The following is a 22642-nucleotide window of genomic DNA, read 5'->3' as shown; positions in this document are numbered from 1 at the left end:
GTTTTGATTTGCATCTCTCGTATAATTAGTGACTTTGAGCAGGTTTTCATATGTCTTTTGGCCTTCTGTATGTCCTCTTTCGAAAAGTGTCTATCTAGGTCCGTTGCCCATTTTTTTATTGGATTGTTTATCTTCCTCTTGTTAAGTTTCATGAGATCACTGTAAATGTTGGAAATTAAACCCTTATCGGTGGTATCATTGGCAAATATGTTCTCCCATGTAGTGGGTCTTCTTGTTGTTTTGTTGATGGTTTCCTTTGCTGTGCAAAAGCTTTTTATTTTGATGTAGTCCCATTTGTTTATTTTCTCTTTAGTTTCCATTGCCCTAGGAGCATTATCAGAGAAGAAATTTCTTCGGCATATGTTTGCGATTTCGCTGCCTGTGGATTCCTCTAGTATTTTTATGGTTTCCCGTCTTACGTTTAAGTCTTTTATCCATTTTGAGTTTATTTTTGTGTATGGTGTGAGTTGGTGATCTAGTTTCATCCTTTTGCATGTATCTGTCCAATTTTCCCAACACCATTTATTGAAAAGACTGTCTTGACTCCATTGTATGTTCTTGCCTCCTTTGTCGAATATTAATTGGGCATAGTGGTTTGGGTTGATTTCTGGGGTCTCTATTCTATTCCATTGATCTATATGTCTGTTCTTGTGCCAGTACCAAGCTGTTTTAAGAACAGTGGCTTTGTAATACAGTTTGATATCTGGTATTGAGATCCCACCTACTTTGTTCTTTCTCAGGATTGCTGCAGCTATTCGGGGTCTTTTTTTATTCCAGATGAATTTTTGGAACGTTCGTTCTAGATCTGTGAAATATGCTGTTGGTAATTTAATGGGGATTGCATTGAATCTATAAATTGCTTTGGGTAGTATGGACATTTTGATGATGTTGATTCTACCAATCCATGAACATGGTATATTCTTCCATCTGTTTATGTCTTCCTCTATCTCTTTTTTCAGTGTCCTGTAGTTTTCAGCATATAAGTCTTTTACCTCCTTAGTTAAGTTTATTCCTAGGTATTTTAATTTTTTTGGTGCAATGGTAAATGGGATTGCTTCTGTAGTTTCACTTTCTGTAAGTTCACTATTGGTGTAAAGAAATGCCATGGATTTCTTAGCATTAATTTTGTATCCTGCTACATTGCCGAATTCATTTATTAAGTCTAATAATTTTTTGATGGAGTCTTTAGGGTTCTGTATGTACAGTATCATGTCATCTGCAAATAAGGACAGTTTTACTTCTTCTTTTCCAATCTGGATGCCTTTTATTTCTTCTTCGTGTCTGATCGCAATGGCTAGTACTTCCAGTACTATGTTGAACAGGAGTGGTGAGAGGGGGCATCCCTGTCTTGTTCCTGTTTTTAGGGGGAATGGTTTTAGTTTTTGCCCATTGATTATGATGTTGGCTGTGGGTTTGTCATATATGGCTTTTATTATGTTGAGGTATGATCCCTCAATTCCTATCTTGCTGAGAGTTTTTATCAAGAAAGGGTGTTGGATTTTGTCAAATGCTTTTTCCGCATCAATTGATATGACTATGTGGTTTTTCTCTCTCAATTTGTTTATGTGATGTATCACATTTATTGATTTGCGGATATTGTACCATCCTTGCATCCCTGGGATAAATCCTACTTGGTCATGGTGTATGATCTTTTTGATGTACTGCTGGATCCGATTTGCTAGGATTTTGTTGAGGATTTTGGCATCTATGTTCATGAGGGATATTGGCCTGTAATTCTCTTTCATTGTATTGTCTTTATCTGGTTTTGGGATTAGGGTGATGTTGGCTTCATAGAATGAGCTGGGAAGTGCTCCTTCCTCTTGGATCTTTTGACATAGTCTGAGGAGGATAGGTTTTAGGTCTTCCTTGAATGTTTGCTAAAACTCCCCTGTGAAGCCATCTGGCCCCGGGCTTTTGTTTGCTGGAAGCTTTTTGATTACTGCTTGGATTTCCTCCATAGTTATTGGCCTATTGAGATTTTTAGATTCTTCCTGGTTAAGTTTTGGAAGGTTGTATTTATCTAGGAATATGTCCATTTCCTCCAGGTTGTCTAGTGTGTTGGAGTAGAGTTGTTCATAGTATTTTCTAAAAATCCTTTGTATTTCTATGGGGTCTGTTGTTATTTCTCCTCTTTCATTTCTGATTTTGTTTATTTGGGTCCTCTCTCTTTGTTTCTTGGTGAGCCTGGCTAGAGGTGTATCAATCTTGTTTATCCTTTCAAAGAACCAGCTCTTGGTTTTGTTGATCTTTTGTATTGTTTTTTTGGTCTCTATGTCGTTTATCTCCGCTCTGATCTTTGTTATTTCCTTCCTTCTGCTTACAGTGGGCTTTTTTTGTTGCTCTCTTTCTAATTCTTTGAGTTGTAGAGTTAGGTCATTTATTCTCATTGTTTCTTGTTTCTTGCAGTAGGCTTGTAGAGCTATGAACTTCCCTCTCAAGACTGCTTTTGCTGTGTCCCATAGGTTTTGGATTGTTGTGTTTTCATTGTCATTTGTTGCCATGATGTTTTTTATTTCTTCTTTGATCTCACTGGTGACCCAGTCATTGTTTAATAGCATGCTATTTAGTCTCCATGTGTTTGATTTTTTTGGATTGTTTTTGTTGTAGTTGATTTCCAGTTTTATGCCTTTGTGGTCTGAGAAGATACTTGATATGATTTCAATTTTCTTGAATTTGAAGAGACTTTGTCTGTGACCCAATATATGGTCTATCTTTGAAGATGACAAATGTGCACCCGAGGAGAATGTATATTCTGTGACTTTGGGGTGAAATGTTCTGAAGATGTCAATTAATTCCATCTGATCTAGTGAGTCATTTAGGATTGATGTTTCTTTGCTGAGTTTCTGTTTAGAGGATTTGTCCAGTGGAGATAATGGGGTGTTAAGATCCCCTACTATGATTGTATTGCTGTCAATCTCTCCCTTGATCTTCTCCAGAAGATTTCTTACGTATTTGGGTGCTCCTATATTGGGTGCATATATATTTACCAGAGTTATTTCTTCTTGTTGGACTGCTCCCTTTAGTATTATGAAGTGGCCTTCTTGATCTCTTTTTATGTCCTTCACTTTGAGATCTAATTTGTCAGATATAAGTATTGCTACCCCGGGTTTTTTTTCACTTCCATTGGCCTGAAAAACCTTTTTCCATCCCTTCACCATCAGTCTGTGTGCGTCTTTTTTTCTGAGGTGGGTTTCCTGTAGACAGCAGATATATGGGTCATGTTTTCTTATCCACTCATTTACCCTATGCCTTTTGACTGGGGAATTTAATCCATTTACATTTAAAGTTATTATTGATAGAAACTTGTTAGTCGCCATTTTTGTTCTTTACCGCTGCATTCCTTCTTTGTTTCCTGTTTCTTCTATTTACAGCAGACCCTTTAGCATTTCTTGCATTGCTGGTTTGGTTGTAATAAACTCCCGTAGACCGTTTTTGTCTGTGAAGCTCCTGATTTGACCCTCAATTTTGATTGATAGCCTCGCTGGGTATAGTATTCTTGGATTCAGACCCTTCCTTTGCATGACTTTGTATATTTCATTCCATTCCCTTCTTGCCTGATGTGTTTCTGTTGAGAAATCGGTCGCTAGTCTGATGGGGGATCCTTTGTAGGTAACTTTCTGTCTCTCTCTGGCTGCTTTTAAGATTCTTGCTTTGTCGTTGGTGTTTGCCAATTTAATTATTATGTGCCTTGGTGTTGGTCTTTTTGGGTTCATTTTGTTTGGGACTCTGTGAGCTTCTTGGATTTGTGTGAGTTTTTTCCTCCCTATATCAGGGAAATTTTCTGTTACTATTTTTTCAAACAGGTTTTCTATTCCTTGCTCAGTTTCCTCTCCTTCTGGCACCCCTATTATTCGGATGTTGTTTCGTTTAGCATTGTCCCAGAGTTCTCTTAGGCTCTCCTCCTGCTTTTTAATTTTTTTTTCTAGAAGCTGTTCTGTTTGGGTATTTTTTTCTACCTTGTCTTCTAGCTCGCTGATGCGGTCCTCTGCTTCTTCTAGTCTACTGTTGATGCTTTCTATTGAGTTCTTTATGGCAGTGATGTCGTTTTTCATTTCTTCTTGGTTTCTCTTCATTTCCTCTTGGTTCTTCTTCATTTCCTCTTGGTTCCTACACATATTGTTGAATTGGTCTTCCATTTTTTTCATCCACCTTATGACCATTACTCTGAATTCTTTCTCTGACAGGTTGCTTGCCTCCATTGCCTCCATTTCGTTTACTTCCTTTTCTGATGATGCCTGTTTTTCTCTCATATTTGGGTTGGTTCTTTGTTTCACCATGATTTCTCTTCTCAAGGTGTTTGGTTATGTAGTTCTCTCTCTGCTGCACTGATTCAAAGGCACAAAATACAACACAACAAGGCACAACGTACAAGGCACAGAACTAAATGCATTCACGATATTAATAACCCCAAATAAAGGTGACCCCCCCGAGCAAAGAGAATTAGGGGATAAAGAAGAAAAAAGAGAAAAATATTAAAGAGAAAAATAAAAAACAAAAAGGAGTGCTGAAATGAGATTGGGAAAAGGGAGAGAAGAAAAAAACAAAAGAAAAAAAAACACAAAAAAAACAACAACAACAAAAAAATTAAGAGAATGAAATAGAGGTGGGGAAGAGGCTATTTGTATGGGGAGAGCGAGGGATTGGAAATTAGATATATAAGTAGGGTGTAATTTAGACAGTGGGTAGAAAGAAAGAATAGGTAAAATCCAAAGCAGGAATAGGGTAAGAGAAACAGGACAACAAAAGGGGAAAAGTGAGGAAGAGAGTTTTGGCTTAAGGGTAAATGTGAGAAAGAGAGAAATGATGCTAAAGGAACGATGAAAATAGTGTGTATAACACTAATCCCAAAATAAAATAAAGAAAAATTAAAAAAATAATAAAAAATAAAATGACACTTGAAAAAATGGTAAAAGGATAGCAATAATACTGGTTAAAAAAATGTAGTAATTAAAAAGGTAAAATCAGATGATGAAAAAAAAATAGGTTCTTAATGAAATGGTGAAAAAAGAATTAAAAAAAATATATAAATATTCGGAAGTGAAGGTGCTTCAGATCTTCCCCTCTTCTTTTTGGCACGCCTCAGTCCTGCCAGGCATTCAGGGGAATGTTGAACTTCCCTGCGATACACTGTCCCTCCGTGCAGTAAACCACAGACCTGATTTTAAGGCAGCTTGTATTTGTTTACCAGACTGCCTTTATTTGTGATTGCAGAAGAGACAGTTCGTGGCTCTGCCTCTGGGTGGCAGTGTGTCTGGATTGACCTCCGAGGCTATAAGTCCTCTCTATCAGTAGGGTTTTTTTTTTTTTTTTCCTCTATGGTATTTGGAACTGATTCGGGAAAGACCACTGCCCAGAACTGGTTCCTTGCCACTGCCCGCTGTTTCCCAGGCTCCCCAAAAAGAACTTTCCCCTACAGGCTCTGTGAATGACCCCAACTGGGGAATCCCATGCACTGGGTTTAATAATCAAATGCACGGATCTAAGGGGAACTGTAACAAGAGCCTGATAGTTGTTCGAATTCACAAGCCTCCACCTTCCAGGTCTGCGCACAGTATCCGTGCGCCCACTCGCCCCTGGCACCAAGCAGCCAGCAGATTGGCAAAGTCCAAGGCTGCTCCTTTACATCCAGTCCAGCTATGGGCTCATTTTTCACGTTCCCTTCTGCCAGCAGCCCTGTGGGGCCCCTTCCCCACTCGCGGGTCACGCTGGTCCCAATGGCTTCGGACTCTGTGGGGCGCAGATTCCGCCCCGCGCGCGCGAGCTCGGTCCTCCCTCCAACCCGAACTGCAAACGGCACCTTTAGGGGATGTCCAACCTTTCTGTGAGAAGAAGCAGTGCTCGTCTGAGTTCAGGCAGTCACGCTGCTTGAGATCCCTTGTTTCCAGGTTAGTAGCTGGTCTCTGGATGCCGGCAACAACCACCCAAGATGGCGCAGTCTCCGCTGCTTAGCTGGCGCACCAGGAGAGGCTTCAGCTGCAGTCTCCAACCGTCCTTTTTTTTTTCCCTGAGGGTTCTCGGTCTTTCCTAGCTGCAGACAGTCTCTCAGCTGAAAATCCTCTGCCTATTCGGGCTGCATGTTACCCGTTTCAGCTGCTCACCCTTATCTGCTCCAGGACAAGGCACAGGACACGTCCGTTTATACCTCCGCCATTTTCCCTCAGCCTGGCTTATTTCACTTAGCATAATGCTCTTCACTTCCATCCATGCTGTTGCATTATTTTTTTGATAACTGCATATGTTCTCTAAGTCTGAAGTGAATTTTTAAGGTAAAATGTAGAAAACAATCTACATTGTTTCTTTCATTTAAAAGATTTAGTAATACACACACACACACACACACACACACACACACACAAGAAAAAAAGAGAAAATAGTAGAATGGTATTAAAGCTAAGTGAAAACAATAGAACCAGGGAGAAGAGCAACTGTGAGAAGATTCATTTCCCAATTATGAGGAAGCAGCCTCATTTTAATGTTGGCAAAATTATTTGTTATCATTAGTTCCAAGCTAAAGTAATGTTGCTTAGAGCTGTACACTGTTAGGATGCTGGAAAACCATTCCTTAGGGGAATTGGCTAGAGCTAGAGACTTATACTGTGTGCATTGAATGCCTATCTTGGGTTGTCCTTGGACAGGGATGGGGTGCAGGCTATGCGCTGCCTGTCCAGCCAAACTGCATCCAGAATTTAGATACAGTAAGAATCCTGTGCAGCTTTGACGCGCTCTCTCTAATTTATATAGACATGCTGTGGAGGTTTTGAAGGGGAAAAGACCACTCTTTAATGAGGGTCTTCACAGAGGAGATGAGATAGAATTGGGTCTTAAATGATGAATACTAGTTAGCTCTCCAGTGGTTACAGTGGGAGGGCTTTCCTTGCAGAAAAACAAAATCAACAAAGATAAGAAGATGGGAAAACATTTGGATAGTTGGAACAAAATGTATTTAGAAATGAAAAAGCCATAATTTCATAAAATAAGAAGCTTTCAGGTTTGAATTAGTGAGTTGAGTGCTAAAAGGTGTGCAGTACCAACATCTCAAAACCATTGTGTTGGGCCCTGGAGTAGACTCATGGCACACATATTTGCTCCTTGCACACCCAAAGCCTCCTGGTGCTCTTTTCATCACTGTAAAGCTCCTGGTCCCGACCTCAGAGCTGCATGTGCAGCCAACTGCAAAGTAGGTTACGATTATCTTTAGTCAACCCCATGCCTTTTCTTTCCAGAGCCTTCCTTATTTTTCCCCTTCCTCCCCAGACACCCACTGTCCTGTGATGCTTTTCTAGATCCTCTCTCCAGAATTAGGCTTGTCCACTGAACTCTGTTTTTATTAGCAATACCATGCCTTGGGTGTTTGGTTATGGGCAAAGCTGTTTTAACTCGGAGACTCATCTGTGACAGGCCCTTGGGGGAGGCAGCATTGACTGGTGGGGAGGAAGAATATTGGGCTTTCCCATTCCTCAGAAAACACCACCTTGGAGCCAGGCAGACATTCAGAGGAATGCTGGGTATCCCCCTGAGAGGAAGGCAGGGTCGCAGTGGATGCTGAGCGTTTCTCTATGTCACGGGAATGAAGCTGTTCATGCCACATCCTCCCAAGTGTGGCTCTTCTTTGGGCCTCTCACGTGCAATCCTCTGAGCCTGACGGTGTGAGGGGGAAGCTAAGAGCCTGGAACAGAACTTGTCGCCTGGAATATCCAATAGTAATTGGTAATCAGAGTGCACTTTGTGTTTGAGACCTATTTGATATTTGAGAGATTTGGAATATGAATGTTTGACAGACTGAGATGATTGATGACATGTGATATCTCAGGAGAGAAAATGTGCAAGGCTGGAACACATGTTGTTTTTCTGACAGGGGACTTTTCGATGAAGGCATTAGGGAAGCATAAATATGTTTCTTTAACTGACACCTTGGTTTTTTGGTCTTTCACCCTGACTGACAAATAGACCTCCCAGTCTCCCTGCCGAACCCCTCTCTGGGGAATAAACCGATTGTGCGTAGCCGTGAGCGTGGCTTAGGTTTAGAATCCGGCTTGCTTTTAAATCAAGTGGAGCTTTAGTTTCAGTTATTTCACTGTGAAACTGTAAAAATTGTGATTGGAAAAGATTTTCTTTCTCTTCTTAAATGTCTTTTCTCCTTAAAAGTTAAGCTTATTTTAAAACGAAAATTTTTTTCAAGCCTCATGAAATGAATTCTGATGTTTACAATTCTATGACTACTTTGCTGGAGATTAAAATCTCTGCTCTTCCAAGATTTCATTAACCAAGGTAACAATCGTGGTGGAAAGCTTTTGCGGCACCAGCTGCGTTGATGATTATTAGTAAGCAAGTTCCTTTCAAGGCATCAGTCATTTTAGGTGCAGCTGGAGAGATGAGCAACAACACTTGTTAATTGGGTGGGGGTGGGGGTGGGGTTCCAATTATAAATTGAGCTTTCATTCTTTAATTCAGGAGAATGGTTTAGTAACTTATTTTAATTTTTTGCTTCTGAGTGTGATAAATGAGATTTTCAGGGCCACTGTTCATCATGTTTCTTGGTTATAGTAGTTATTCTCCCTGCTCCCCGCCCCCCAATGCAACCCAAAGAATGCTTTTGTGATATTTTCTCAAGGAGGCTATAAAACTACCATGGAAACTTTCATATATTTATTCATTGACCAAAAAAGTTATTGGGTGCTTCTATTTTACTAGGCACTGTGTTAAGTATACTGGAGGAAGAAAGAGGAACTGGGCACAGATCTGCCTTTAAATTACTTATAGGCCAGGAGGGGAGGTAGCACCCCCCGCCCCCCGGCCAAGCACATCATACTAACATAGATCTTTATTTTATCCTGCAGAGTTGGGCCCAAGGCCATTGCTCAATCAATGCTGTTTAGCTGAGAATTAACTAGAAGAGATCATGGATGCCATACTGTCCAATTAGTCCATGTCACCGACGAGGAAGCAGACTCAGAAAGGCTAAGCGACACGCTCAAGGCAACACAGCTAATGAGAGGCCAAGGGAAGACGAGTGATTCTGTGTCTCAGGCGCTTCTGCTTTCTAAAGGAGCTGCGTTTCCTGCTTTCACTGCATACAGATTCAGATTCATAACCAGCCTTACGTCGGTGACTTACCTTGAGGACTGCCATGCTCAAAATAAAGTTAGAAGTTGGGGACTCTGGATTGAGTTAATACAAAGAGATCACACTTGGCTTTTGTACCTTACAGAGTCTCATTTCAAATATGTAACTATTTCCCCTTTCCTTCAAAATTATTGTTGCATGTTATAGTTGTGTCCTTAGAGATGAAATTGGTAAGAAGATTGAAGTTGTCAGCTTCAGGGCCTGCCAACCCTGCTACCATATGTAATTATTTTTCAGTGTGCAAAGAATATGATTGAGGCAGTACGAGTGTGGAAAGAAAAGGGGGAAAACATCTCAGAAAGTATAAGTGTTCATGATCACTTCCACATTTTTTGCTTTTAATTAAAAATCAGGTTGAAATTATTTCTGGTTTGAAATCAGTCTTACTCATCGAGCAGTTATTGCTGAATTCTCCAGTTTCAACATACTCCTCTCACAGGCATCACAGTAGGTCTGATGCTAGACTAATGTGTGTGAAATAGATTTCTGACAGCCGAAATACCTAGACCCATTTGGGAGAATACATTTTCTGTATATGTATGTTTTCCCAAAGGTAACACAAGACCTGCATATTTAAAATACATAAGAAGCAGCTACAAAGCCCATTGCAAAAGTAGAAAGGGAGAAAATCAATATTCCATTAGCTATAACATTACACAGAACTTCTATTCATAGATAAGAGAAAACTCCTTTTTGAGTGCATCTTTTGTTAAAATAAAGAACTAGCTTTGCTTTAAAAACAATTTTCCCCTTTTACATTTAAGTTCTTGAACCTTTAAAACTGTATACATAATGACAGAACAGGAACTAAAATAACTAATACCACTTGTAAGTTGCAATTATCATGTGCTGCAGTTGTTTTTTTCAAATCAATTCTCTAATGCTATCTCTGGTGGAGTGAAAGGTAGAGCTCAAATGAACATATTAAATTCAACACTACCTTGCTATTTGAGAAGTTAATATTATAAGAGCTACTTTTCTTTCATTGTCAAAAGAAAGTAGTGGCTATCTAATTAGAGGAAAGGGGTATCCTGAGCATATTGTCAAATTATTGGTTAAATAGGCCTTTGTTTCTCTCTGACTGAACTCAAACTGTCTCCTCAGAGAGGAATGGAGATGTGAGTGTCTGAGGTGTAGGAGAGAAGTGCACATCTTTGCACAGCTTTCAATCTACTTACATTTATTCCGTTCTTCTTTCCTCCAACTCTCTTTTGTCCAAGGTATGACTTGGATAAGCAGAGTGACTGCATGGGCGAGAAAGGAGAAAGAGAGGGAACAACTCAGGGTCCTTCTTGTCTTGAGCGTTTCAACCTTGGGAGGAGCCTACCAAAGTTGATCTTCTGAAATCAGTTACAAACGTACAGAAACTTCATCGTTTTCAGCATATTTCTGCTACCGATTTCTGTGAAGGCAAATACCTAAGACATGTTTGTCACTGAATATTTGACAATTTGCTTTTAAACAATCACATTTTGCTTTATTAATACTTTCTCTGTGAATATCTTCCAAAATTTATAGAAATTGGAGCACAATCCCATAGATGACCAAGTTCTATCTTAGGCCTCAGTTGGACCATAGGTTTGCTAGGAGGTCTTATAACTGGCAGAGGTACAGGAGATGTCTAGGTGTGCACTCACTACGCCTATTAGTGAATCCCATGGCAGGAGAAGAGGAAGCACCCCACCCCAGGACAAGCCAGCTAATCATCAATTCCCAAACCAGCTGGTGCTCCATGCCAACTACTGCACAAGAGAAAAAGAGCCCATGATGAGAAACACTTAAAATGATATAAATTATTTATGTGCGAGAGGAAAAAGTCAGCAAAAATGTTCTGAAAGTACTGATTTTTCATCTTTCTCTTTGAGTAGGGGTTTATTGTTGGAACTATTTTATCCATCAGTTGTTACAGAAAATGTGTTTAATGGACTACAAGTTTTCAATGTCCTACAAAATGTTTGAAATTTTTTTTTTTTAATATATTTTATTGATATTTTACAGAGAGGAAGGGAGAGAGATAGAGAGTTAGAAACATCGATGAGAGAGAAACATCGATCAGCCGCCTCCTGCACATCTCCTACTGGGGATGTGCCCGCAACCCAGGTACATGCCCTTGACCGGAATCGAACCCGGGACCTTTCAGTCCGCAGGCCGACGCTCTTTCCACTGAGCCAAACCGGTTTCGGCAAAATGTTTGAAATTTAAAATATTTTTGTTGGCTTTAAAATTAAAAAAACAAAACCCATCCTGAAAAAATGAAATTAATTAATATTAGTCTAAATACCTCTAGAACATAACATTATATCAACTAGTCTACTGCAACTCAACCCATAAAGTTGTGATTTACGTAACTTATTTTATTATATTTGTCATTTTATTAAATGGTACCTCCAAAGAACTACTAAATCTTTCAAAGGTCTTAAAATTCTCTCTGTGTATAGAGGGATGGTAATGTTGGGGAGTTTAGGGATGGGTGGGAGTGAAGATGTCATAAAGTTTATGGAGGGGATGAAGTTTTTGGTGCAGGGAAAACTTCTTCAAAACCATGACCAAGATTAAAAATCATGGTCTTAAATATGATAATTTCTGAGAAACTTGGACCAAATTGCTTTTTTTTTTTTTTTCTTTTTAAAAAACAAACACAACTTAATTTTGAAAGAATAAATGGGATTAAACAGAAGTTGTGACATACAATTCAAACAAGTTTCAGAATTGGCAGTCATCATTCCTGGATCAATGCATTAAAAAAAATATGTACAGATGTGCTTTCCTTTTTTAAAAAAAATATATTTCATTGATTTTTTACAGAGAGGAAGGAAGAAGGATAGAGAGTTAAAAACATCAATGAGAGAGAAACATCGACCAGCTGCCTCCTGCACACCCCCCACTGGGAATGTGCCTGCAACCAAGGTACATGCCCTTGACCGAAATCGAACCCAGGGCCCTTCAGTCTGCAGGCTGACGCTCTATCCACTGAGTCAAATCGGTCAGGACCAGATGTGCTTTTCTTGGAGGAAAACCTGATATACTAAAATTGGAATTCACAAAGCAGATATGCTAAAGAGTTGCTTTATCAAATGATTCTTTGTTTTATAAAATGGGTTTCTTGTAAATTAGCTCATTTTAAAGGCATGCACAAGCTTGAAGCATTTGTTTAGAGACCACTACCTATTTGAGGGTAGGATGATTATAGAACCATAAAACTCAAATTTGACATGTCTGACTTAGTCTGTTTGGGCTGCTATAACAAAATACCATGAACTGGTGGCTTATGCTAAATTCAGCCATTTATTTCTCACAGTCTGGAGGCTGGCAGTCCAAGATCAGCATGACATCACGGTCAGGTTCTGGTGGGAACCTACTTCCTGGTTCCTAGGTGGTGTCTTTTTGCTCTCCCATACATGGCAGAGGGGCAAAGGAGCACTGGGGGGCCTCTTGTATGAGTCACTAATCCCAATCATGAGGGCTCTGCCTTCATGACCTAAGCACCTCCCCCAAACTCCACCTCCTAATGCTATCTTGGGGATTAGGGTTTCAACAAATGAATTTTGGGAGGACACAAGCATTCAGATCAAACTAAAACTAAACCTGTTGCCATCCTTCCTCATAGCCTCTACTCATCCTATCCTCTATCTTGCCTACCTGAGTTCCAGGCACCTTTGTTCACTCAGTTGCCTAAACCAGAAGACTCTTTCCCCCACCTCTCAGTTCTTCTCTTCTCACCTTGCACTATTACTACTTAATTCTATCACCTGGGCCTCACCCATATGTCTTAAGTCTTAGAAGAATATCTCTTTGTTATGTGTTATTTTTTAGCAATCCCTTTTCCTATGGAAGAATTTTTGCAATGGGTTAGATGCTCCAAACATTTTCTATGCATCATCCTATAGTAATAATTCCAGTTTTCTTCTAATATAGTTTATCCAGGTTAGGAACCAAGGCAGAGAGAACTTATTAACAGTGGAATTGGCATTATATATATATATATATATATATATATATATATATATATATATATATGAAAATAAAACACCAAGAAGTGGTTTAGCTCACAATAAGTAGTCAAAAATAGATTATTTATATTTAGTTTAGGATCCCTGGTAGTGTGTTAAAGAGGGCACACACATAGAAGGCTCTTGGTTATTTAGGAAAACTGAAATTACCTTTTCCACAGGAGGCTGACATGCACTACTGGGACTGCCCCCAGATCTCTAGTGATCCGTGAGTAGCTCCAGCAGGTACTCAACACCAGTATCAATGGGTGGTGGAAAATAGCCTTTGCCATCAGTGCAATTAGGGTGTGGGATGAATATATCTCCTCTGGTGCTGGGGAAAGTACACATCGACCTCAGCAAGAGGGCAGGAGAGCTCACTGAGGGTGAGGTGGAATGTGTGATCACCATTATGCAGAATCCATGCCAGGACAAGGTTCCAGACTGGTTCCTGAACAGACAGAAGGACATGAAGGACAGAAAATGCAGCCAGGTCCTGGCCAATGATGTGGACAACAAGCTCTGTGAAGAAGTGGAGTGGCTGAAGAAAATTCAGGCCCACAGAGTGCTGTGCCGCTCTGGAGTCTTTGTGTTCGAGGCCAGCACACCAAGACCAGGGCTGCTGGGGTCGCACTGTGGGTATGTCCTATATCTGTAGGCCTGTCTATTACTAAGTAGTTTATACACCTAAAAAAAGGCAAAACTGGAACTAGGGAAAATTTGCCCCTCTTTTTGGTTGAAAAAAATCCCGATTTTGGGAATCCAAAGGTCTGTCCTATCTTTGCCATTAGCTCACCACATAAAGTTGGGTGAGTCTCTCAAGAACATTTTCACTTTCCTTTGGGTAAATAGAAGGGTTAGACGAACTCTCTGGGGCCCTTCCAGCTTTCACATTCTAATATACTGTATACCACGATTCAAATTTGTTGTGACAGTTCTCTCCACCTCATAAAGAGAAAGATAATAATTCACTTCTTTCCATATTCATGAAGATTAATGTCATAACAGCGCTCAGTCTTCACGTTCGTTCCCTTTATGAATTGCAACCCCAGAACTTGGGCTGTGCTGGATTCATGGAAAAACAAATGCCTTTCATGCATAATGAGGCTCATATCTTGCTAATCTATCTTGTGTAAACTAAGTCCCTAAGGTATAACAATCATTCCTAACCACACATTTGTTTAGATTTTCTGACATGGAACTGTAGTTATTTAAAAAGAGGCTTATGCTTTTATAATTCCAGAATAAGACATTGATTTGTTATTATGACTTTTCTGGAAATGATTCCATCTATTTGCAAAACCACAGTTGAACTGAACCACCTTTAATAATATAAATAGGTATCATGAATAAGGTAAAAATTCAACTGTCCCTTAGAACATGCTTTATTTTCTAGTAAATTTATGTTTATATGCCAATTAAGATGAAAGGTCAAAATTTACTTCATAATCCCAGGAAAGAATTAAGGAATTGCTGTACCTAGGAGAGCAAACTGCAAAACATGAGCTCTAACAACTAAATGCAACTTCTCCCCCTGTCCCTCATTCTGGTCTTCATGCTGGATCATTGCAGCTCTCCATAGGGGAGGAAATGAAAGCTCTCAAGTCCCAGGCAGCCCTGTAGAGGCTGCTTCACAGGACATTTCTGAGGAGATTTTGTTTGTGAGTTACAAAATGGGTAGCTCATAACAGAGCAGGTCACTGAGGGGGAGATGAAAGTCAGAGATTTACAGGGCAAACTAAAGGGCTTAAAAATTCTTCATGGAGGAGAAGCACCTTATGAAGCTGAATGAAGCAAGTAGTAGAAGATTGGGCCAGGCAAAAAGTTTGAAGTGCAACTTGGCTGTATTCAATTTTTAAAAAAGATTGATCCCTTTAAACATTGGGCAACTATAAACAAGAGGTTCTTTTTAGGAAGATGAGCCATTAGCAATTGCATTGTGTGAGGGCCAAAGCTGAGTCCCTCAAGTGAGATGCTGGTTGGGTTTCCCATCCTTATCCCCTTCTCATCTTAGACCTTTTCGCAGGAAATAGACTAAGTCCTACTTGTGTTATTATTGAAAAAATTAAAATGCTCAGTTAACTCAGTCTGGATAATGAATGTGGATGATTAAATTGCATTCCTGAATATAAAGCCTACTCTTGAATATGAAAAAGAATGATGACCAGGAATAGCAGAAGAAATTGAAATGCCTCCCCAAATCTATACATCGTATTTTAATAAATTTTTTTTGCAGCATCTCACACTAAGCTTTTTAGCAAGTAGCAGGGGAACAGAATGGATTGACTGGACTGATGACTTCTCCAGTCCCTGTTCACCTTCCCACAGATATCCCAACCTGCAGTACAAAAGCCAAGAGCCCTGCAGCAGGAGGCAGAAAGCGAAGCAGAGATCTGGTTGATTCTCAAATTGCCCTGTCAGCTCCCGGAGTAATTGAGAGTCAGCTGTAACAAATCTGGTTTCCCTCTCAGGCACGAATAATGCTGGGTGTCAACTCTGTATTTTTTTTTTATGTCTCAAAAACATCCCCAATCATAAGATTTCTTTTCTATTTCTTAAAAATAATAAAATAAAGAATAAACTTTTATCATTTTGGTTTCCACATTGTATTTTATCTAGAGAAATAAAAATCTTAAGAGCAGTTCAGCAGATAAACAAATAGAACTTTCCCCCCATTTTAGTGTGACACCTGGGATGAGTATATTTATCTTTTTTTCTGACTTTTTTTTTGCATCTGAGAAATGAAGAACTAGTTCTGATTCATTACTTGCAAATGCATTGGAGATTTACAGCTCTGTCAGGAAAAAAAATATATAGTAATGAATATTTGCAATTGTATGCTCCCCTTACCTTCCATGGAGGAAAAATCCTTTGTTCTCTTGGCCTGAGATAGGGCCTCCGTTGTAGTAGATGAGCTGTGGGGTGGGAAGTGGGGAGGAAAATGGCAGAAACCAAAAATAGGCCAAATAACTCTGTTAGAAAGGAGAGGAGAGGGGAAGACAAAGAGATTCAGAGCTGAGGCATGGAGAGAGGGAAGAGAGAGAGAAATGAATGAATACTGAGAGGAGTTGAGTATGAGGAACAGCTGCTGAGAGGTGAGAGACAGACTTTGGAGGCTCCATGGTGCTTAGACTGGCCTCTAGGAAGCCCAATTTATGCAGGTTACATTATTAAGCTCAGAGCCCAGCATTCATAAGAATGTGACAATTCTCACAACTAAATATGTACAAAGTCATAATAACTTTGTTTTTTTTTTCCCTTAGGTCTTTTCTATAGTGGATTTTTGCATTGTCTTTTCATTCTCTTGAGCATAACCAAAACAACAGTGACAGACACGTTGTTTTTATAACATACAGTTTTATTGAGGATGAATTTTAATTTTATAGTCGGGGATTGGAGTGGTTCCTCCCCAGAACTCGTAAACATAATTTTCCCTTTAACATATTTTATGTATTTATAAATTTTCATTATTGAGAAAGCTTCTTTGGGAAAATGAACTAAGTCATGGTCTGTACTCTGAGAATGTTAATTATGCATCAATATTACTATGACTTTGATACTATACCAGTGTGATTTTTTCCCAATTTTTTCCTTACAGAAACCAGGTTTTCCACTCATTCTTAATATAATTTAAAAATATGTATTTATCTTATTTTAGATACTCCTCTCCTTGTCATTAACCCTGTTTCATTCATTAGGTATTTTTTGCTCTTGCTGGTGCCTCACTTTTTATTCCGTTGTGTAGGTTTCTGTGCAATAAAGTAACTTTCCTCCAGCGCACAACACAGGGCTTTGCATACAGCAGGCATTCCTGTAATGGCCAAAGGTAGACTAGTAGAGTTCCTCAACTAGTTTTAGGAGACAGGGTATGATGGCTTCTAGATGTGTCAGCTTGACTGGGCTGAACTATAGTTCTTCGTTATTCAATCAAACGCTAATTTAGGCGCTATAGTGAAGGGATCTTGCAGTTTAGAGTCCCTAGTCAGTTGACTTTAAGTTAATCAAAAGGACAATTAGCCTTGATGGGTCTGACCTAACCAGGTGAGCCTTTTCAGAAGTCTTTCCCTGGGCTCAGAGACTCCAGCAGCACCTGGGTCTACATTTACTCTCCCTCTTCTCTGGATCTTGGGGTGGCAACCTGCGCACAATTTCCCCTTCTTGAGGGCCTGTGGACAATAAGCTTGAGCTTGTGCCTGTGGGGCTCCAGCCTGCTCATGATCTTTCTTCCTGACTGCCTGTGGACAGGAGCGTCGGCCTGTGTCCATGAGTAACAGCTTGCTCATTTCTTCCCTTTTGAAGTTGGCCTATGGACTTTGGACTTTTTTTAACCAGCCTTCACAATCGCATAAACCACACACACACACACACACACACACATATACACGCACGCCCCTACGTATTGGTTCTTCCCAATAGGGTTGAACTGTGACTGATAGAGTGGTTATCTGATTCCTCTTCTTCTATCCCCAGTGACTTTTAATGAGTTTAGTTCTCATAAATCTTGGCCAAGCGGTTTCTGAAATTCTCCAAGTCTAAAATGGACTCACTTGCAGTAAAAATTTCAATAAACAGGTAGGCTTTAGACAACCAGTGTACCTTGGAAGTTCAATGTTTCCCTTTTAATTTAAAATGTTTTTCCTTTTATTATTTAAAAATGTTCCCTTTTATTTTGATGAAAAGAAAATGGGCTGAAAAGTTTTGAGTACATTTGTCTTAGTTTCCCTCTCATGTGTCAGAATTCAGTGAGCCAAGAAACTAACCATGGACCCAGGGTAGAAAAGACTGCTCTGTTGGAGCTATAAACAGCTCCATCCCAGCTAGTGTAAGGTGCTTGGGCTGGCCTTATATGATGGTGATGAGCCAGAAGGGCAGTCATCACACACTCATTTCTAAGGAGAGGTCAACGTCATCTTCAGCCACTTTATTTGACCTGTGAAGAATCAAGGATAAAGTAAAATGCTCAAGGGCATATAACAAGGTCACTGAACTGGGATGAGGTGGAAAGTAAGAAATGTAGCTGTTAATTGGAAAAATGGAGGAGTTATAAATAGAACTGATCAGGAACAAAATCTTTCTGCCTGTTCGGCTTCTTTCCTTCCTTTCCTTCCTTCTTTCCTTCCTTCTTTCCTTCCTTCCTTCCTTCCTTCCTTCCTTCCTTCCTTCCTTCCTTCCTTCCTTCCATTTATCCTCCTCTCCTCCTCCCTCTCCTGGTTTTTTCTTTCCTTTCTTTTTTTTTTCTCTCTTCTTTCTTTCATACAGCAGTTACGGTGAGGTAAAATTGTAATAAGATGCATCAGGAAACACTTCTCATTGACAGGTTATTAGAGAGCTGGAAGCTCAAGCCAGGCCTGGTCATGGTGGGGTTGGGGATCAACATGTGAGAAAAGGAAACAGGAATTGGACAGTTTGATCCTGTTCTGACCAGGGACTAAGCTAAAGGGATTTGCTTATCTGGATTTCTGCTTGTGTTTGCCTTGGGAAGCTGGTACTAAGAATGCCTCTAATCTGGAAGCATCCTGGGGAAGGAGTAAGACCACAGTGGGGCCCAGATGGAGGTGGGGGCACAGTTGGCTGTCATCCAGATCTGTGCCAAAGGCAAGAGGGAGTTTGAGGCCTGTAGCTGGCCTGGCCCAGTTCACGAGGGCTGGAGGGAGGCAAGTTCAGGTGCTGGGCCACAAAGCACTTTTTCCTGCACTGTCTCCTTGGGAAACTATGGAGGTGAACTGGCCATGGTGCTGGAGGAAGTGGCTGCCATGTGGCTGTCAAGACAAACAGATGGTCTTGCATGAGGGACTCAGAATCCTGCTTGTCTTTTGGACACACGCTAGCGGAAAGGTGTCCTAATTCTGGAGCATAAGCTGGGCCAATAGGAAGACCTTTTCAAAGATGTCCTGTTTCACTCAGCGCTAATCCTCCAGCCGTGGCCTTATAGGAGCAACATAAACAAGGAACAGATGGTACCTAGACTTCTTTTGAGGACCTATTTAGTTTGGCATGTGGTAAAGAATAATTCTGAGGAACATTATGCTAGAGCAGCGATTTTCAACCTTTTAAATCTCATGACATGCATAAACTAATTACTAACATTCTGCAGCACACCAAAATAAAATATTTTTTTGCTAATCTGGCAAAAAATTGATTCATTCACATCGGACGATTATAGTTGTGTTGCCTGTTGTCATTTTCTTTATTTGATAATCTAAGGGAAAAGAGGTCATTGATCCTGATTAAATAGTCAAGTATGGCATGTTTTAATAATTCTTGTGGCACAGGACATTGGTTGAAAATTGCTGTGCTAGGGAGATTTAAGGGAGATTAAGAAGATTATTAAAATGCTCTTTCTTGGATATGACAGAGGTTTGTAACACTTTTAAATCTCTGTTGAGAAACAAAAGGATGTGTTATTAGGTAGTGTTGAATGAAATACATAGAGCAGGATATTTTAATATTAATCTATGTTTTACCTCCAGGAATAACAAATAATGGAACAATTGTGTTATGTACCCCAAAATTATAGTTTATCATAAAAGGGTCATATGCTCCATTGTCTTACAAGAGAAATTTTATTTGAGTTATAACACATTTCTAAACCTCGTGAATGAATGGTAGGAGGTGCAGTCTTTTGTAACACAAAGAGCTGCTGACTAGAATTACAGTTCCCATGAAAAGGAGTATAAGTGAAATAATTTTGTTCCAACAGTCATATCCTAAGGGCAAATGGGTCATAGGGAGTGATTAAATTGAAAACATGAACTCAGTAATAATCACTATATATCTATCCCTGTGGATGACCTCACTTTTTTCCCCTCTCAGGATTTGAGCTTTTGCAGACATTTACCATTATATCAAGAGATATAGATAACAATAACAGGGCGATTAAATATGCCATTAGCTTTTTCACCACAAAAGTATTCTCGGCACAAGAAACAACATATTGGTATCCCTATCTAAATTAAAACATTATACAGAGGGGAAAAGGATTAGATGGATGTAGCAAATACTTTGGTGGTAAGAAAAATACCATAGATCAGCAACAATAAGCTTTTGTAGTAAAAACACAAGTGCAGCAGTGATAAAAACAATGCTTTGCAAAGTTACAGGGTATCTATTTGAAGCAGAACAGCTCTTCACACAGAAAATGATGGAAACATTATGAATGCTTCCCTAAAGCAGTTATTCTGACCCGATAATCCTGAACAATTGGGCAAAAATGGGGAGATATGTTTGAGCTCGTAAAACAAAGATTCTCCTTCAGGAAATTATGTGTCTTCAGAGCAATATGACTCTTGAAGGCTGCTTATTCCAAATGCATTTTTGGAGTTCCCTTGGCTTGGGCCACAACGACACTCTGAATTTTTAATGCGAGGATTTATATCGACAATAACTACCCTGTCTATCCTCCTTGCAGCTGGGAGAAGAGGAACACCTTGGCTGACAGACTTGGCTGGCTGATTTGTGTAGGTTTCCCATGTGTTAATGGTGCACTATGACCTTGTGTGCTTTTTAGAGTCAAAATAGTGTGGAAAGAGGAACAAGAGCGGGAGCAAGACATGAGTGAAGAGACAGAGAGACACTCGAGCACAGAGAAGCTTATCTAGAGATGAGCATTCAGATGCACTGAGAAACAAACAGCACGAGCTGTGTCAGAACTAGGCCACAGTGATAGAAGAAAAAGCCAAAGGAGCTACATGAGGAGGAGATGGTGGTGTAAAGCAAGTCTGGAAACTTCCATGAGGCCAAGAAGGAAGATGTAAACACATTTGCACGAGCTTGTGTTTACGTGGGTTCTGCGTGACATTGGCTGCAGGAAGCTTTGGCTCTTTACTTTGAAGGATTTTACTGTCCCAAACAGGTAAATACGCCTCTTTTCCTGAAAGACTCCCGATGTTTTGATTTAAGCTTTGTTGGCCCTTGGAAGAAGGACCTGGAGTGAGAGAAGAGGGTGGAATTGGTGATGGAGTACTGAAGGGGAGGCAGTGTGGGGAGGAGGGACGGTGTGCTCACCTTGCTCCTTCTTCACCCTTGTGCCCCAAGTTATTTCCAATCAACCCTGTCCAGAGACTTCTGCAATATCTCCCTCAAGACTTGCCACACCCATTTGGGTCATCCACATTTAGCTGTTTTGGAAAACAGCCTACACCATTCTTACAGCAAGACAATGAACTTTGTAGCATCCCTTCCTTACCACCCACCTACCCACCAAATTCTCTCCAGAAAGTAGAATAAAAGGGTTGTTTAATGCAAACTGTTTATTGATTGAATAAATGAATGAACAAATGGCTTATCTTCCCCTGCCTGCTGATTGCATTTAACCATTTCAAACTTCTGTTCTAAGCATTCTTTCTCCACTTTTCTCTCAGAGGAATTCCCGTTCTTCTCTGTGCTGAACTTTATGGTACCATATGTACAGCCCCCCAGTTATAGTCTTCAGAATTGTTCTCTCTCTCAAACTTTAGATCTGAGTTTCTAATTGTTTGTTACATGTCCTAAAAGTTTTAAAACCCAACATGTTCATGTGGAATAAGTTTTCTTCCTTAAGTCCGATCTTTCTTCTCCTTTGTACTGTATCATAAAATTCATGATCTTACCTTCCCCTTTATTCGCCCAATATGGAACTTTTGTTGTCATCCCCGTACTTCCTGCATCTGGTTAGTCAAGAAACCACATTCATTTTGCCTCCTCAAGATTTCTTGACTCATTCCCTCTTTGCTATTTCCATGGGTACTGCCCTAGTTCAGAACCTCATTATCTCTACATTGTCATTTGAATTACTTTCTAAAACCCCCATGGCCAGGTCATCTCCCACCTGAAGTGCTTTGCAGAGACGCATTAAGATAGAACTTGTCCCTGGCCCTCTGACTCTATGAAAGTTCCAAAAGAGCCCACTCTCTAAGGGTGATGCATGCTTTTCAAGTGAGGATGTTCTATAAAACGTACAACTGAAAAATCCTCTAAAAATTCAATATATTCTACAGATGGAGGCGCTTCTGACTTGATTCAGCAATGACCTAATTGTCTTGGTGAGAGCTATTAATATGTTGGAAAGAATTGCTTCAGGTCCTCTCCTTCCCAGAATGAATTTTTTAAGGGCAACATTTAAAATCAAGGTCAGCTCTCAAAGGCATCATTTGCCATGGTAGCAGGTTGAGATTTTAAGCCGGTCCGATTCTGAGGTTTAAAAAAGTTTTCATGTAAAAGCTAGCTATAGTTAATTTCATTAGAATTACAATACATATAATACAAAGAGGCCTTGTGACATTTATTTTTTTCCCGTGGCAGTACCAAGAGATGTCTGAAATGGTGGCCCTAAGGCACTGGGTACAACAGAAGGGGTTTCTAGATCATCCAACAGCTGTCATCTGCCTTTATAATATGTGATGCTTTTTGTTGACTTGTTTTACATTGCCACCTTGGTATCCTTTGATTCACTTTTTAGGGCTTCTTGGCTCAGGTTAGTTTTCAAAACATGTTTGTTTCAATGGATCAAAATATTTAATTGCATTAACTAGGGCTTTTGAGTTAAGTGAATG

Source organism: Myotis myotis, unplaced genomic scaffold, assembly GCF_014108235.1.
Source record: "Myotis myotis isolate mMyoMyo1 unplaced genomic scaffold, mMyoMyo1.p scaffold_m19_p_3, whole genome shotgun sequence".
NCBI classification, from domain to species: Eukaryota; Metazoa; Chordata; class Mammalia; order Chiroptera; family Vespertilionidae; genus Myotis; species Myotis myotis.
The sequence above is the reverse complement of the archived record's forward strand: the minus strand, read 5'-3'. Positions refer to the sequence as shown.